Here is an 18,278-nt window from a genome sequence, read left to right as displayed (position 1 = left end):
CGTAATGTAACACGTTACGATGCGAGCATTCGTATAGTCAGTACAGCGAGCCGAGCGCTCCATCCATAGTTTCGGATGCTCTCTGATGCTCGCCGCGAGCGATGTTACGACGTTACGTTACGACGAAATGCTCCGGTCTCCAACTTACACACGTGTAAAATTTTCTATTATCTTGCAAAAACCATATAAAAATCATGCTATTGTCAAGAATTTCAAATACGCGAAAATGGTAAGATCAGAAGTCTGAATAATCGGCGTGTATGTATATTTCCTCATAACGTGAAAGAGACTAAGATTGTCTGCAAAGACAGATTGGTGTGGCGTTCTATTCTCTCTGTCTACCCCTGTAGCGAAGCGGCGTGACGCTTTGTTACTTAATTGGTTTATTACATACGTTCAGACCTCGCTTTGCGTCGTTACTGAATTAAGGCTCTTTTTTTAAAATTATTATCAGATAATCATTTTAAAATTTTCTTAAAGGTAAATTCCCGTTTTGTACATTTAAATTTTGTTAAGATTTCAGGAAATCTTTTGAAACGTATCTACGACGCAAAGCGAGGTCTTAGTGTACATATATATATAAATACAATTTGTTTATGCATGGGTGCGTGCGCCGCCTTTATAAGCCGCTTCTATAGTATTAAACCTTTAGGTAGCCTGCATTACAGAATATTTCTTTATCGTTTCGTCTTCACCTACAACTGCCTGACATATGATTATCCTATTATACCATCGTATCGTTCATACCTTACGCACTCCCGAAATACATCGTATAAATAAATTATTACCGTTACAATAGACTTCAATAGTCTATGATGTGCTATTACTTACTATGCATTTATTTTTGTGTTTTTTCTTTTATTATGTTTTAGATTCGATCAATCAAAACTAACCACGACAATCAGATTCACAAAATTCCTTAGTCTGGTATATTAGACAATTTGACTTTAAAACTTAAGCTATTTAGAAAGAAATATGAAATGAGATAAAGTATGAAATACCAATATATTAATAAATCAGAATATTTTGAGTGTGTCCAGATACACAAATCTCGTTTTTTCCACTTAAGAGTTATTTGTTCACACTCAAAATAAAATTCAAATAACTGATAAAATTGTAAGTTGCATAAAAAAATTAAGTCATTAAATGAAAGGGTTTCCCCTGGAAATAATCCGAGGTTAAGATATTTCATATATCTAAATTAAAGGATCTCTGCTAAATAAAAGCTTTCTAAATCCAACGAAGATTGCTCTGTGAACTCATATGTACATTGTCATGAGATTAATGATATATGAAGGAGTTCCAAAAAAGTGAGTAGTGTTGTTGTCAATCATTGGTAGAATGGTGAATGTTGAACGTGTATAAAGCGATAACTTAACAAACAAGTCATAAGTCCTGTAAATACCTAAACTTCCATATTCTTCTTCAACAACAGTAACAGTTTCTTATTAGTCATATCTCTTACTTATACACTTCATTCATGTACATACCTCCTGCAGAGCCTGCCTAGAAAGATAAGACACGTATTTGTAATTTGCTAAAAGTGAACGTAAAAAAATCACTGACCCAAAGTTTGGGAAAATCTTTTGCATACAGCGCACTCTATTAGAAGCCATTATTATTTCTTTTTTCTGATCCGAATGAGATTCCATCAACCTGTTATCGGCAGTTCGAATAATTTATACCATCGCAAAAATGTTGTACGAAGTCGCTATCCAATTAATCTGCGCCTTATTATCGGCAGCAAATCTTTGTGTGTACGCGACTTGAAAATTGTAATTTTTTTATTTCTTTAGTTAGCTTATATTACAATTAATACAAACTTTTATTTACACTTAATTTACATCATATAATTATTAACATCTTAATACAGTAAACATTACATTTATTTTCAGACTCTTTTCATTCTTCATACATTCAGGCATCTCATCATACATTTTCAAACACTTATACAGAAAACAATTTTGCGACTCGTTTTTTTTCAACAATGGCATCCATACTTCACTTCCATACATTAGGGTTGGAACCGGAACTTCATTGTGTACTGCCAGTTTAGCTTTTACTGATGATACAAAAATGCAAAATAACTTGACATACCTTTCCTAGTTTTATCGATAGTGCTTATAGCAGCATTGAGCTTCCTAGCAATTTTTTTCATATTTCATCATTCGAAAATCCATGAAACAATGTTTTACCGCATCTGAGAGATCGCATTTCGATTGCATTCATTCTACTTTTATCCTTTTTTTGCTAACTTCATACTTCACTTCTATTGAGGCCAAGCTTTCGTCGCATCTTAATTTTCTCTAAATCTCGGTGACATTTTACGTAATTGAAAATTTTACGATTTTGATAATGAGCAATTGAAAAAAATATACAAAAATATTTTTTTCTATATGCACTCTAAAAACTAAAAAAAAATCAATTTACATGTTTTTTTATTGAGCGCAGCTGAACGTATTCTGATTCAAACGCTTGAGACAAGCTTGAGATCTTGTCCTTAATATTAATTACCTGCAAATACCCAATAACACAAATCAACAACCCCAACATTTTCCATTTATTAAATTTATTTGAGCTTTTTTACATTGTCGAGAATAACAGTTTAAAGTAAGTTCATTTTCGTTACACAATAATAATAATTCTCTACCGACAGGTGAATCCCGAATAAAGTTCATCAAAGCCGTTAAAAAATACATACTCGTGTACCTATGTTTATTTAAATTAATACGTACGGAAAAAACTGGTATTTTTGCTTGAGGCAAGTGCGTAGAACGAACTGTTACAGTTTATCTTGTTTACTGACTTTAAAAAAACAATCATTTGTATGGGCTATATTTTTTTTGACATGAATGAAGATCTGGGTGTAAAATTGTAGTAATTGGGGAATTTTTGGATTCAAAATTATGTTTTCTAGGGATATAAAGATCAGTAGCGTGCACAAAGAATTAATTGGCAGGCAGTAGAGGTAGGTAGTAAGGTAAGCTAGGTACTACTAACTAGGATAGGCAGTAGAGGTAATATTATAAAATATTGATAGAGTATTGATAAAATTATGAAAAGCGTGATGAGATAGTTTGGGCATGTGGAACGAATGAGTGAAGAAAGACCAGTAAAATAAATTTAAGGGACGAATGTAGTATGAAAGAAAGAAGCAGAAAAAGACCGAAGAAAATTTGCCATGATCATGTATTTCAAAAACATGAAAGTGATCAGGTCAAGAGTTGGAATATTGCATTTATGGAATGTTACAAGTAAGTAGAAATGTCTAGTTCAGGCATGGGGAACCTGTGGCCTTAAGGCCGCATGCGGCCTTTTGGCTATTCTAGTGCGGTCTTTTGACTGATGCCAATTTTTGTAAATATGCATTTATTCTATATTTTTTTTATTTAATTTTTAACAATTTATATTGTGAAATAATCAAATTATTTAGTTTATAGGGGGGGGTATCAAAGTTTTCTTTACTGCAGCCTCATGTTGAATCGAATAAGTGAATGTGGCCTTTTGAAATAGAAAGGCTCTCCATGCCTGGTCTAGTTGATAAATTTTAGTTTTACGATATTTGGAACAGAATGATGAGAATACGAAAATATGACCACATGTGTGCTGACGATAGAGGTCTAACCAAGGGCGTGAATTCCGTACAAGCAGAAATTCTATGCCCATCCTAACATACTCGCGTGACATATAAAAACGCAACCAGTACCTACCCTACCTTACAAAGTATAACTAGCTTACCTTACTACCTACCTCTACTGCCTACCTAGTAAGTAGTACCAGCTTAACTTACTGCCTACCTCTACTACCTACCCTAATTTATTCCTTATATTGAGGATTTTGTCCGCCTCCGTAGTGTAATGGTCAGCAAGCTCGGCTACCGTTCCGGAGGTCCCGGGTTCGATTCTTAGGGGGGGTCAAATAAATATAAGAGATTTTTTCACTGTAATATTTATTCCATATTACCCTGGACTAGTACCTGAAGCGGAGGGCTGATCACCTTTCCTTCGTGTGTTAACGATCAAGATAACACTGCTTTTATATGGCGCAGTACCCTATGCACCATTGTGGTGCGGATAAGGGTTTGAATGAATGAATCACGTGGTTTCTTCCCAGGAACGAGCAAATGCTGAGAAGTTCCTGATTAGCCCACTCTAGATTATCCCTCCTGTTTCCAACACAGATTTACATAAAAAAATATTTATTTCCACTTAAAACCACTTAATGATCGAAAAACATTTACTTAATAAGAAAGGTAAAAAATAAATGAAATTCCCATCTTTAAAAAAAACTAAATAAATCATTGAAGACCAATAATTTACATACCGAAAGAGCAAGTCAATTAGTCTTCGAAACAATAAATTTAAATAAAATCATATTTATTTAGTTAGAAGAAACAAAAATCCACTTAATGTCTACAAATATTGTACATAATAACCAAGGTAAATAATAAACGCAATTCCCAACTAAAAAACTGTAAATAAATCATTGAAGAAGAATTATTTACATACGGGAAGTGCAAGTCAATTAGTCTACGAAATAATAGATGTATCGATATATGTTGATGCATCTCTGGTATGCAGAATATCATTCAAGTTGTCAGTACAGAAATGATTACCGCATGTAACGTGTTAATCTCGTAATGGCTTTCCTGCAACTTGCGTTATTCCATACACGCGGACCTCGAACCGTTAAATTTATAATCTAGTGTTTTGACCGCAGATGGTAACAGTTTTATTTAGGAGATAATATTGTGAAGACGTTTATCTTAGACACACTCCTGAAAAAAGGCGTGATACAATCTTGAAACGTCTGAAACAGGTAATAAAACAGGATATATTACTTCATCCGTTAAATTCGTTTAAAAAAATAATCAATTGATTATAAAAAGCAGTATTTTACAGAGATTGTTGCAAGATACAATATTTTGCAGTTTAAGAGGAGAGTATTTTGTACATAAAATAAATTTGAAGATTTTGCCGTTATATATTAAACGTTAAAATCAAACACTGATTTTTAGAGTCTGTTAAAATATATTTTACTCTAATTTTTATTTTCATTTCATAATTAAAATGCAACTTTGTTTTAAAATCGCTATAAATATTTTATTTTAACTTCATTATAATGTCTACCGGTTTCGAAGCTAACCGCTTCTTTATCAATACTGATGAAACCGAGTGATTTTAAAACAAAATTACATTTTAATTGTATATTTTACTATTAAAATAACATAAAAATAAAATTTGTGACAATTGTTTCGCCTTGTTATGGCATTTTTAAACTAATGTGAAGATTAAATGGACTGAGAGTCCTTATAAAGCTATACAATTCTAGGTATTGTAGGAATAGTTGAGATGATCTTTAGAAAAAAAATTAAAAACACATTTGTTAGCTTAATCATTTCCACCATGTTTTTTTCCCCAATTAATTCACAGCGAGGCACCCTTGAGGTAGTATTTTACGAAAATGGCGCTTTACAAATGATCTAAATTTATTATTATTGTAATTGATATATGTGCAGTAATATTTTGATTTTAATATTTAATATATAAATTAAAATGGAGTTCTACAAATTAAACGCCAAATCTTTAAATATGTAATGCTTTTAATAAATTTGACAGCCTATTTGATGTAATTATAGTCAATACCACTATTTATTAAAACCTATTGACACGTGTTTCGATACATTCCACATACGGGATTTGAAAATTATGCGGAATGCATCGAAACGCGTGTTCCAAAAGACTTAAAGAAGTAGTGGTATTTACCAAGCGAAATATTCACCAGAGGTGGAGATTGTACACAAATATTTTTCTCCTTAAAAACGCACTTAAGTTTTGCGATATTTCGACTCTCCTCTTAACTTTATTCCAAAAAAACCTTTATTGATTGAAAAAGAGTAGTGTCTAGCAAAGATTTTGCCGCTAGATATACCCGCCCATCCACTATCTCCAAGTTTTGAATTTCATTTTGCACTTAATAACATATAATTATAAATTTGAGCACTAGTTTGACAGACATCGAACTCGGGCGTCTGATTCTCCAAAACCACAAACTGTATTACGACTTTCTTTTAACAGAAAATATTTTTTTAACTTATCGGTAAGAAAGTAGCCAGACCATATTTTTCCAATAACACGTAGATTAATTATAAAAATAAATGAAAATCGTTTGTTTAATATCTTAAATCTCCTAAAGTTATTAATAACACCGATTGCTTTGAAACTTAGACACAACGAATTCGTTTTTATACCTATTTTTACATAAAATACACTGTTTTTAACCGCAATCGCAACTATCAATTTATAAAACAAGCAATGGGAAAAATATTTTAAATTGAATCCGAAGTACGCATGTGCGTTTGAATATATTTTTTTACTAACAAAAATTCTTTTAAATAAAAATCATAGCCAACTCCATCGTTACCATATCTGAATTTATGCACATGTCTTATTCTCTGAATATGTATGGTTTTGAATACGTCCGAATATTTGATATTGAGATGTTTTAATTGAAGTATTATGTTTTATGTATTTGCAAAATTTGAGTGCGTTCATACATTTCTATAAAAATACTTGATTTTACTCCACAGAGGATTGTTCATAAGTTTTTTATTGATTTCACGATAGAGGAATAAGTTGTTTTGTTGAGATGAAAATATGGCAAAATTGTCATTCATAGGGCCTAGGACCTGTCACTGGTAAGTTTAAGCGATTCCTTCATTATCTGTGTACCGTTTACTATTATTCTACCGATGATTGAACAACTATCATTGGGAAACAATGACAATAAATTTAAGTATCTCAGAAATTTTACAATTTGTTATGTTGGAATCATATGAGTTATTTTTATATTATTTTTTGACATCTTATCTACATGAGTTTCTGCTCAATATAAAGTTTCTTTTCATCTCACCAATAGATGTCTCTAGTGAAGTTCTAGTAATTCAAGGACAATGTTTCGAAATTGGTTCATTTGCATATATAGAACCAGCCTATGCTGGTCGTTAGCCTCGTAAATGCCCAGACTTCCATATTCTTGTTCATCTTCAAAGTTTTCTTGTCAAAAAATAATATAAATATTTCACTCAAGAAAAATATAGAAAATTTAAAAAAATAATAGAAAAGAATAAAAGAATATGCGAGGATTTGAAATTATTAATTGGAATTAACTTTTTAAAATTTAATTTTGTTGTACAACAAGTTCCCAACACTGTTGAACGGGTTAAAATTGTCACTCGGTGTCAGTAGTAGTACCAGGAAATCAGAAAACAAAAGAGATTCAATTTGACAAACTTCTGACTTTTGACCCCAAATGTTTCACACGGTTGTAAATAGAACCAAGAGATCTGTTCACGAAATCCAATTGAAAAGATCGCGTTACCTGCATGATATTTTTATTTTCTTCTTGCAGGTTCAACTTAATTTATACTTGATTTTAATATTATAATTAAATAAGGTTTTTTATCATCATCCGTCAATATACCAAGGATGAAATAATAAAAATAAAAACAGGTATAAAATCATGGGTTTGGTGCGATATCAGCATTGATTTTTTGTAATTAAATCATAAATTAAAATACCGTAAATAAATAGCAAAATCTTAATTAATTTTTTTATCCGCATTAAGAGATTATGCTTTTATTTTATACAATAAGTTTACTTTTTTTAATGAGAAATAAAAGAACGAAATATGTTTCTTTATAAAAATTATAAACATTTAAGCACACTTTTTTACCATACATTGTAAATCATTTTTCGAAAACTATAAATACTGTGCTTTACATTGTAAGCATGTTTGTATAGCTTGTTTATATTTTGAGTGTAAGATAAGCTCTAGTATCATTTATTGCATTTGAAATAAAATATTATTAATAATTAAATAACTAAGATATTTAATAAAGCTATATTTATTTTTTGGATGATATACTAACTATGTAAAATCACATTTAATTATATGTAGAAATACAAAGACTAAGTCGATGTTTGATCAACCTACTATTTTAAATATTTTCTAATGTACGAATTTACTTAAAAGAGTTTTTTTTAATTAATTAATTTAAAAAAAAAATAAAAGTCATTTTTTAAACGAGGATAGTGGCCTTATTTTTGTAATGATTTTATATTAATATTCTCTTTATTAAGTTAAGCCAAAAAATTATCATACACTACAGCAAAATATCGATCAGTAAAAAATACTTCCAGTAAGAAACATTGTTTTAGTTTTATTGCAAAATGCTGTATTAATTAATTGATACATGTTGGTCTATAATTATCAATTTATCTCGATAAAACTTTGATAATAATAACAGGAGAATATCGATCCAGTGCTTACAATACCAATATGATCCAAAACAATTGAATATCAGGCACGAATATAATTCTTAAGTAAAAAACACGTGAAGAACATATAAGAAACTGAATAAAAGAACACTGAACTGATTGTTGTATTATTTGTACTTGACACTTGATAGTAGAGTAATAATACTAATCCTGTATAGAATAAAGGTAGGATATGTACAATATATACTCGTACATATGGATTTTATAATTTCTTTATTTTTTTAAGAAAAGAGAAATATGTGTGTTTTTATTATTTACATATAAATATTAAACATCAATTTTAATTTAAATAAAACATAAAATTGAAAACACCCTAAATCATTTAAATAACCACACTAGCCAGTTATAATTTTAAGCGTTTGTTGGAGCATTGTACCCTAAAAAAATGGATTTAAAATAAAAAGATAAATATTTGTCTTTTTATTTTTTACACAAATATTTCAATTTCATACTATTTATGTGAGCGTAAGCGGCTCATTATTAGAAATAGGTATCAAATTGTGGAAGAGTGGGTTCGAACCGAGAAACTCTGACTCAAGAGTCCGCGACCCTAACCACGGGACGACAACCCGACACAATTTATTACATTCATAATTTATAATACTGAGTATATAATGTGTTTACTACAAAGTTTAAATTGTTATTTACAGTAGAATTTATTTTATTTGAAATAATATATTATTTGTTGATATAGCATTTATTTTGCGGAATAACACGGTGATTTAATTAAAATTAAAATAATCACTTGTGTAAGAGTACTTTGGAGTTTATTAATGTAAACACCGCTAGTTTTGAGAACTACAGATGTTCTCATGCACGGGTGATGAGAACATCTGTAAATCTTGACACTAGTGTTTATATCAATCAACTCAAAAGTATGAGATACCATGTTTGGATGAAAAAAATTTGTTTACAGATTTCTGTGTTAGTTATACTAATTAGAGCTTAATGTTTGAATAAAAACATATAAACAAATGGCAGGCATATGTGCTCATCTCGCTTATCCACAATACCTTTTTTTCGTAAAATTATTTATTACAATATAATAACATGTTGTCAAATATTGACTTTAGATGTTATGATTAGTCAGACAATTAAACGAATATTAATATAGAGATGCATGACTCGTGATATTACACTAATTTATTGCCATGTGTTAGTTGATTTAACCCATTTAAATTATAAAATTTTGAATCCGGTAGCATTAATTATGCTTGTATTGTAACTAATTTAAATTATGACTTCACGAAACGAGAACGATTGGTTGTCTTCCCTTACAAGATTTTAGTATAGGGAGGTTTTAAAATCGAGTAATCAAATGTCGGTGGTGGTATATTAATAAAGCAAAGTAGATTAAACGTATTAATGCTTGTATTTATTTTTATAAATATGTCTAAATTGTTGAAGACTTTCTTACAAAAATGGTTAATTTTTTATTTAGTGCGATAACAAGTTTTCCCTAAAAATAGTTTTCACTGAAAATAAGTTAAATTTGCTTATTTCTGAATATTTTTTACGAATTGGAACTTAACGCGCACGCTGCGATACAACCTGCCAGCTCGACTGCCAAAATACGCTACTGTCCGTTCATGTTTATTTTACCTATGATTTATTTATATTCATTTTTATTTTATTTGTAGCTTCATCGTCGGTTTATCGACCTCTGCGCCTTTGGCAAAGTATACCAGTATACCAGAGTCGATATATAGATTTTCAGCAGTCTAACGGTTAAAGTATGAACCCGTCATTATTTTCTTTAGTTTTTCATAAATTCCATGTATTGGAATTGTATTGAAACTGTAGACTGCCTAACATCTTAATTCGAAGTAGTTAACCCTGACAATTTTAAGATGGTTTTTACACTTAGTATCATGTTGAACAAACATGTCGGTTTTATAGAAATGTCAAATTCGAGCTTATCAAATAGAAATGCTATCTATATGCCAAGGCCAAAATTCGTTCAAAATAACGAAATGCCATTTAATCTGGAAAATTTCTAAATAATTGTAATAGATGGGTGTTTTGTATGCATTGGCCAAATTTTTTTAGCATTCTTGTTTGAATAATTCAGAATGCAAAATTTGACATTTTGTTCTACGCGATTAAAAACAAGGTAACATATTAAATACATGCGAATATATGAAAGATTTATTGCAAAATTAGATTTTTTTTTTAAATAAATGAAAAAAATTCAAATAAACGTAATAGCCAAAATTAGATACATTGTCTCTTTTTAAATTTTATTATTTTTTTAAATACTCTATTTAGTTACTTCTATAAATTAAAAAAATAAGTTTTGAATTTTAAAATTATTTCAGAAATATCTCAAATAAATAAAATATTCAAAATTAGGTCAATCGTCTTTTTTAAATTTATTTGGTCACCAAATGTTCTATTTAATAAGCTCTATTTATTAAATATAATCTTTTGTATATACTGACAGCATTTTTAAAAAAATGTGTTTTGAAATTGAAATTGTTCAATTAATTTTTCTATATCTCAAGTAAATGAAATAATCGAAAGAACGACAGTTGTTTCCTACCATCACAGAGTTCGTTTAAATGTTGAATGTGACTATAAAAACTATTAAGTGCAATAAAACAACGCTGAGAACTGTGTTACTTGATACCCCCTCACGGCTTGTGTTAACATGCAATAATGTACCACATACTGAGTAACTTGAATTATTTCATAGGTGAATAAAACTTTTTTAATCTTACGCAGTAAATCATGGGAAAAATACTATAGTTTATTTAAAAGCTTAAAAAATATAACACATCATTTTATTCATTCAGTCGTTTCCTCGCCTGTCAACGATACGTGTGAACTGATACGTTTATTTCATATTTGATATTATAATACATCATATCCACTTAATAACGAAACTATATACATATGTATTAATTTTTAAATCAATCACAGATTTTTGAGCCTACTGAGTTGTATTTTATTGTTAAAAAAACACATAAAACTTAATATTGTGACAATTGTTTCGCCTAATTATGGCATATTCAAAGATATTCGTTTGAAAATGCCATAAATAGGCGAAACAATTGTTACAATATTAATTTTAATGTGTTTTTTAACAATAAAATACAATTAAGTAGACTCAAATAAACTGTGTTTGATTTAAAAATCAATACATAAATTAAAATTTAGTTCTTCAAATTAAACGCCAAATCAATAAATAAAATAATGACAACGCCAAATCGATAAAACAATAATTGCTCTCGCCAATCACACATGTATCTTCTACAAACCCTTATCCACATCCCAATGGTGCATAGGGCACTGCATCATATAAACGCAGTGTTATCTTGATCGTTAACACATGAAGGAAAGGTGATAAGTCATTCGCTTCAGGTACCAGTTTAGTGTAATATAAAATAAATATTAGAGTGAAAAAAAAACATCATACTACCTACCTACCTACCTGGGAATCGAACCCAGGAGCTCTGGTGACCATAACACTATGGGGGCGGATACACGAATAGATGCCGAAATTAGTAAAATATTTTTTTAAAGAATCTTTTGTATAAATAAAAATATGTAATATAATAACAACTGAAAAATCCGACAGATGTTTTATAATGTAAATAGTATAAAAGTTTTTTACAATTAAATTTTATATCATATTCATCCATGTAGAAAAAGATAATACCTTATAATGATCGCATAGTCGATAACCAAAGTCATAAAAGTATGAGTTTATCGATATTTCTTTCTTCCAGCTCTTCAATAACAATGGAGTCATACTATGTATCGCTTAGAAAATATGTAAATTCATACATTATTATGTACCGTTCACACTTCCATACATAAGCATGTATATTTGTGTATGTACATATATACATGTGTGTTTATGAAAATGCACATTTGGTAAAATATAAAACTTACATATGAACACAAAAAAACTTTTTCAAATTATACACTTGGTACAAAATAAACTTGTGTTAAAGATCTCATAGGAGTTATTATCAATTTTCGTAAATCAATATTCTCGTCATCAAATATTTTTTAATTAAACAGCCTTGAATTATCCGCACCTAATGATGCATGGTTCGCCTCCGTAGTGTAATGGTCAGCACGCTGGGCTACCATACTAAAGGTCTCGGGTCGATTCCCAGGAGGGATCAAATAAATAAATGTGATTTTTTCACTCTAATATTTATTTAATATTACCCTGGACTGGTACCTGAAGCGGAGGGATGATCTCCTTTCCTTCTTGTGTTAACGATCAAGGTAACACTGCTTTTATAAAATGCAGTGCCCTATGTACCATAGGGTGTGGATAATGGTTTAAATAAAATAAAATGATGCATCGGGCACTTCATCGTATTGATCTAGTATCGTCTTGATCGTTAATAACATGATATGGTGATCAGTCTTCCATTTCAGGTAACTGTCCAGGGTTGAATAAATATTACAGTGAAAAATCACTTATATTTATTTCAACCATCCCGGGAAATGAACCCGGAACCTCTATCACGTTAAACAAAAACATTTACTACTACACTGTAAAGTGTAAAGAATTAAGAAATACTGCTATGGTAACATTTTACAATACTAGCTATCAACAATTGCAATAATGATTGTATAATATGTTAAATTTAGCTATATACGTATTTAAAGAGTAACAATATACGCCTAAAGCATAAAAAATATGGATACAGTGAAAAAAGGGAATTTTTATGAAACAAAAACAATTCTTAAAAATAGGCAGTTTTCGTATTATTGGATTGATTTATTCTCAACGGTTAAACCCGTTTCTACCGTATAATAATTTTGCAGAGTTCATTTTTTGCATGCATTTTAAAAATACAACAACGAAAAATACTTTATAAAAAAATGATACCCATAAAAAGCAATAACTGTTCATTCATTTGAGACGTTTAAAATGTTTTTTTTTTTCATTTAAACTTGTTTGAATTATATTAACCCATGGTCGAGCTATAAAATTAAATGCATCGGAACTTTTTCAAATTAATGTCAATAATAATAAGAATATTTTTTTAAAATACCAGAATACAGTAAGACAAGGTAGGAGTTATTCAAGAAGCTTTTTCATGTCAAACTCTTAGATCTTATTAAGCACAAATCGTTCACTCCTTTCAACAAACGTTGTAAATCAAAAATCGTCAATTTTCAGTTGTGCATGTTTTCGGGATTCCCAGAAAATGTACTATATCCCAGCAAAAGTGGCATATTTCTAACTTAATATTTACCCGCTACAGGGCAGAAATTGTTGTTTTTGCATTTTGAAGAAAAGGAATTTTTTTTTTTTTTAATATACGAAATATTTTTCAAACGGAGAAAAAACTGATATGAAAAAAAAAATCTGTTGCATGGTTAACAGTTCAATAAGTGGCTTTATATTTTTTAAATACGTTTTATCATTTTTATTTTTAAACTTTTAATTAAACGTTAGTTGTAATTTTTATCGATATAGATTTTTAAAAATTTAAGCTTACGGTGCTATCCTCAATCGGGACACCAATTATATGTTTATATCATATATGTGTGTGTGTGTGTGTGTGTGTGTGTGTATGCGTGTTTGTGTATATATATATATATATATATATATATATATATATATATATATATATATATATATATATATATATATATATATATATATATATATATATATATATATATATATATATATATATATATATATATATATATATATATATATATATATATATATATATATATATATATATATATATATATATATATATATATATATATATATATATATATATATATATATATATGTATATATATATATATGTGTATATAAATATATATATATTACTAAATTATCACTGAAACTATTCTTTAATTTTCTGTCACTACACTGCAATGTAGATGAAATACAGAATTTAATTTAATTCAACACCATTTATGTTGTACGTATGTATTTACCTATCATTGAGTATCCAATATTGGTGCCGATGAAATGAGAAATCAGGAAGCAAAAAATTGTTTCATCAAAAATTTCAAAATCTCGGTCGCTTGTTTAATTTGGCTTATAATAAGTATAATTAAAATAATTTGATTTATAAGTTAAGTAATATTTCATTATTAATGATCGGGCTTTGTAAGTGCGCTATCCGCGACCAATTAAGATGTTATCTAAGATTATATTTAGACTTTAGACACAATTGTCTAAGTGACTGACTATGTTATGGTCCGTGAACATGACTGGAGATACAATTCATAACAAAGCACATTACTACACGCTATACCAAAATCACCATCACGCTATGTACCTTTACAAAAATAAAGAAAAATCTGATTCATAAATTTCTTTTCTAAAGTGACTTTGGTTTAAAAAAAATACATTTCAGAACCCGGCTTTTTTTGGATGAGAGTTGCATTTATAATTTACCTTGCTTATTTTGTACAAGGTTTATTTATTAGATACAACATTTTGAGTGTGTCCAAATACTTGTTCACAAAATCTGGATTATCTCCAATTACAGGAGTTATATTCACATAATTTTTTGACATCTCATCAAAGATGAACAAAAATATATAAGCATGGGCATTTACGAGGCATCTCACCAATAGATGTCTCTAGTGAAGTTCTAGTGATTCAAGAACAATGTTTAAAAATTGGTTCATATATATAGAACTTCCAAGAAGTTGAGTAGTGTGGTTGTCAATAATGGGTAGAATTGGTGAATGTTACACTAACAAAGTGATCACTTAAACCAGCCTATGACGGTCGTCAGCCCCTTAAATGCCCAGACTGCCATCATCATCTTCTTCTTTGATGAGATGTCAATAACTAAAGTTTATGGATCATTAAGTGGATTTTTGTTTCTTGTAGCATAAATATTTTTTTATTTTAATCTGTGTTGGGAACAGGGGGGATCTAGTGTGGGCCTATCACGAATTTCTGAGCCTATCACGAATTGCTCATTGCTGGGAGGAAATCACGTAAATCTCATCAGGAGAAGCCGTACAGTTGACTGTCGTCATTAAATCAGAACCCGACTGTTTTTACAGTCATATGTATATAAATCATATATGACTGTAAAAACAACATATACACATATATTTTACTCTCTCATTAACCCTTACTCAAACCCAATGGTGCATAGCGCACAGAATTGTTTATAATAACAGTTTTATCTTGATCTTTGAAAATCTGATGGAAAAATTATGAACCTCGCGCTTCAGGTACCTGTTCAGTGTAAAATCAAATATATATCAGAGTAAAAATCACTTACATTAATTTTGTACCTGGAACTAAACACAATCGAATTTTCTATGCATTCTTGACTGGAAAATCCTGTGTCGTAGAAAATGTTCAAAGATTAGTTTTTGACAAACGTTGTCTATTAATATCCAGAGAAAAATAGGTAACTTTTTTTTCTGTAAATTTCCAACTCTTGAATTTGATGATGATAAATAAAAACATGCATACGAAATAATAAATGTTTATTTACGACAGATTTTATGTCAATGTAATACTTCAAATATATTCAAAATTAAATTTGATTAAAACTTTAATTATTTTCTTTGTCGTGTAATTGATTAATTTTGAATTTTAAACGTAAAACTTTCAATATGCAGTTTTACAAAATAAACACAATAAGTAAAATCATTAATGCATAAAATACATTTCCGTAATTTATTACAATTTAACAACATTAATAAGTTTGAAATAAGGTTGATTATGGTAATATAAAATAGTTTCCGGTAGAAATGCTGTCTTCAAAATGATATAACCGATAATTACCTCGAATTTTTCCATTAAAACTTGTATACAAGTATTGGTTCCACGGTATTCAAATCGAGCTAAATTCTAATTAAAAACTGAAATTATAACATGTTTCATGTGCACAAACAACAAAGCTGCAGATGTGATCAGAGTAGCTGTAAATTTTTATTACAACTGGTCCGATGAATCACCATTTTGATTGGATTCCTTCCACACGTAGAAAGCCTATTTTAAAAGCTTAATATTTGCTTGTAAATAACAGTATATTTGTTATGACAATATAAGCCTAGCCGCAACGTCAGATTTACGAAATCGAAATTCCGAATGCACGAAATCAATACAAACATTTTCCCCGGACACGTGCGTTTTTTCGAACAGAAAATATATTAAAAAATAATTTTAAAAAAAAGTTTTTAAAAAATATTAGAAATTCTAAAACGTTAAATTTATTCAGGTATTACAAGATCCCAATATTATTATTTTTTACACATACAAAGAGGCCTTTAAAAATTGTATGTTGAATATAATTTTCCTTCCTGATTAAAAAAAATCTAATTCAAAAATAAAAATCCAAAAATGATGCGTGAGGTAGGCATAACTGTAAACAAAATCAAATTAGAGTTTGGAAAAAAATTGCAAATGTTATATTGCATATAACTGTTTGAAATTTAAAAAAATGCAAATAAGTGTCCACTTAATACAAAAACACCAAAATACTTTATTTTGTGTCATATTTATGTTTTTTTGTTTTGGTTTTTGTTAATGGTAATTTTATTATATTCCAGTGACATCTATTTTGCCTTGTTAGATGTAAATATGATGGGCTTACATAAATAATAATACGGTAATTATAGTCACAGGTATATTAATCACAAATATGTACTAGGTAAGTAGGTACTTACCGATAAAAATAATTGTTTCTCTGCGATGACTGCCAGGAATAAAGATACAAAATCACAATAAAAACATGTTGAAACTATCAATCAAACACTAATTTCTGTCAATCGCGAGCATGAGAAAATGTTTGTAAAAGTTTACACAGAAACACACTTTTACTCCCGCGCAAATGCTAGCTGTCAAATCGAACGCGCTCGAAACAGTTGACAGGCGGCGTTGATAATTTTCCCGCCAGTGAGCGCACGTCTCTTTACGGCGACTTACAACTTTGGAATAAAATAATGCGCGTCAAGTGTAGATCCGGCGCCTACTGACAATGCCCGAGTCATAGCTCTTTCCCATTTCCCGCGGATAGCCAATAACCCCCATTCGCGTGCCAATGAAAGTTGTTCATGAAATTATCGAAGGCGATTGATTTATTGTGTGTCTATCGGCCATTAAAATTAATTTACCACACATTAAATTGCTGGTTGATAAGAATTAACACGTTGGTGTTGTTTGATAATTGTTATTAAACCGATCTCTAAATATAGCAGAATATTTTTAAAAACCGTTTAGCAAAAGTTTCCCAATGCCTTCTAGATTATATCGCAACGCCACGATATAAATTCAATCAGGAAATATCGTGTTCATTTTGCACATAATAAAAAGAAATTGTACACCTTTATACAAAAAGTTGTATGACATTGCGTTTAATTTTTTATATCTCAACATAGATAAAGAAGAATATGAAAATTGGGTTTTTACGATGCTTACGACTTATCTTAGGCTGGTTTAAGTGATCACTTCAATCACGTATAAAATTCATCATTCTACCCACGTCGCCAAACCACACCACTCAAATTTTAGAAGTTGTATACATCATTTAACTGACACCATTGTCACATGCTAGTTCTCGGCAACATCTATAGTTGAGCTTCGTGTTTTTTTATTTAAAATTTATGAAAGACCTTTGTGAAATATATGTAAAATTCTTCCCGAATTATTTAACATCCTACGACACGCTTTTAAAAGTGATTTTTATTTTTTATTTCTTAAATTTTGAGCAGTTATTTTACTAACAATTTTTTTACTGTGTCAAATATTTGTTCACAAATCTAGGTTTTATACACTAAGAGTTATTAATATTGGTATCTCGACAAATATGAAGAAAATATGGATGTCTGGGTATTTACAAGACTTACGATTTTTCATAGGCTGGTTTAAGTGATCATTTTAAAAACGTGTAACATTCACCATTCTACCTGTGACTGACAACCCTTTTTTCAAAAAGGTTGCTCAATTTATTTATTATCATGTTTATT

General features: G+C 29.5%; 1 protein-coding gene across 1 annotated transcript in view; it reads right to left on the bottom strand.

Annotated features, from left to right (window-relative positions):
• LOC148301729 (uncharacterized) overlaps positions 1–17,286 on the bottom strand; it is a 110,832-nt gene extending 93,546 nt beyond the window's left edge. Inside the window, exon 1 of the mRNA XM_088272812.1 lies at positions 16,980–17,286. The gene's annotated coding sequence lies outside the window, so the exon portion shown is untranslated. The remainder of the gene's footprint in view (positions 1–16,979) is intronic.
• Positions 17,287–18,278: the final 992 nt, after the last annotated feature.

The sequence above is a fragment of the Brachycentrus maculatus genome, unplaced genomic scaffold, assembly GCF_059751285.1.
Source record: "Brachycentrus maculatus isolate JH-2025_06_01 unplaced genomic scaffold, ASM5975128v1 h1tg000527l, whole genome shotgun sequence".
Classification (NCBI taxonomy): domain Eukaryota; kingdom Metazoa; phylum Arthropoda; class Insecta; order Trichoptera; family Brachycentridae; genus Brachycentrus; species Brachycentrus maculatus.
This window is presented reverse-complemented; position numbering and strand designations above follow the sequence as displayed.